This window comes from Cebus imitator, unplaced genomic scaffold (genome assembly GCF_001604975.1).
Source record: "Cebus imitator isolate Cc_AM_T3 unplaced genomic scaffold, Cebus_imitator-1.0 Scaffold285, whole genome shotgun sequence".
Lineage (NCBI taxonomy): Eukaryota > Metazoa > Chordata > Mammalia > Primates > Cebidae > Cebus > Cebus imitator.
In genome coordinates, this window is record NW_016107600.1 from 1,944,518 (window position 1) to 1,946,340 (window position 1,823).

Below are 1,823 nucleotides of genomic sequence, written 5' to 3' on the forward strand. Positions count from 1 at the left end.
GCAGTGGTGTGATCTTGGCTCACTGCAACCTCCGCCTCCCAGGTTCAAGTGATTCACCTGCCTCAGCCTCTTGAGTAGCTGGAACTACAGTCACCCACCACCACACCTGGCTAATTTTTTTTTTTTTTGAGGCGGAGTTTTGCTCTTGACCTCAGGTGATCCTCCTGGGTTGGCCTCCCAAAGTGCTGGGATTATAAGTGTGAGCCTGAAAATAATGTATTTAGAGATTTAGCACCATGCCCGGCACATAATAGGTGGTGAGTAAATGTTAGTGTTGTCATTAAGCTGCCAAGCCAAGGACAACCCACTGACTGTGATGCCAGGCATAGTAAATGTTTGAACAACTCTCCTTGAGGAATAAAGGGACAAGCCTTCACTTCTTCCAGATATAAGGCTTAACATCTGGGATTCCACCAGAAAGTCACCTTCCTTCATAGTACACAGTAGCTCTATAATTCATATTGTATTGTTTTTTATTTTATTTTTATATATGGACTGGGTCTCGCTGTGTCATCCAGGTTGGAATGCAGTGGCTATTCACAGGCACCATCGCTGCTCACTACAGCCTCGAACTCCAGGGCTCAAGCATCCTCCTGCCTCAGCTCCTGTTGTAACTGGTACTACAGGCACATGCCACAGTGCCCTTGTATTGTTTTACATGTTTCTCTGATTCTACTCTATTAGAAAAATTCCTGAGTGGCCGGGTGCAGTGGCTCACACCTGTAATCCCAACGCTTCTGAAGGCCGAGGCGGGTGAATCACCTGATGCCAGGAGTTTGAGACCAGCCTTGCCAACATGGCAAAACCTCGTCTCTACTAAAAGTACAAAAATTAGCTGGGCGTGGTGGTGGGTGCCTGTAATCCTGGCTATTTGGGAGGCTGAGGCAGGAGAGTCGCTTGAAACCAGGAGGCTGAGGTTGTTGCATTGAGCTGAGATCGTGCCATTGCACTCCAGCCTGCGTAACAGGGCAAGACTCCATCTCAAAAAAAATAATAAATAAATAAATAAGAAACAAAGAAAAATTCCTGGGTAAGTTTGGAATCTCTTCTTGGAGAGCTCCTAAGGACATAATTTTCAGAGATGGTGGCGGGGCTGGGTGGGGTGCGGAATCCTTTTAGGATAATTAAGGCAATAGGGGTCCCCTTGCCCTAAGAGGAGTCAGGGACCAGAGAATCGAGGAATAGGAGAAAGTCAAGCTTCATCAAAACCATTCCCTATTGTGACATCCTTGCATTCAGTAAACTTCTCTTTTCTTGTTTTGCAACGGCTTTTTTCTTTTCTTTTCTTTTTTCGAGAAGGAGTTTCCCTCTTGACTGGAGTGCAATGGCACTATCTTGGCTCACTGCAACCTCTGCCTCCTGGGTTCAAGCGATTCTCCTGCCTCAGCCTCCTAAGTAGCTGGGATTACAAACGGTTATGCCATCACAAACGGTTAATTTTTTTTTCTTTTTTCTTTAATTTTGTATTTTTGTTTTTAGTAGAGACGGGGTTTCTCCATGTTGGTCAGGCTGGTCTTCAACTCCCGACCTCAGGTGATCTGCCTGCCCCCGCCTCCCAAAGTGCTGAGATTACAGGCATGAACCACCGCACCTGGCCACAAGTGCTTGTTTCTACTTGAAAATCGCAGACCCGGTCGGGCGTGGTGTGGCTCACGCCTGTAATTCAAGCACTTTGGAGGCCAAGGTGGGCGGATCACCTGAGGTGGGGAGTTCAAGACCAGCCTGACCAAGGTGGTGAAACCCCATCTTTATTTAAAAAAAAAGAAAGAAAGAAAGAAAATCGCAGACCCTACTCCTATACTCTCCCTTATTCTTTTTTTTTT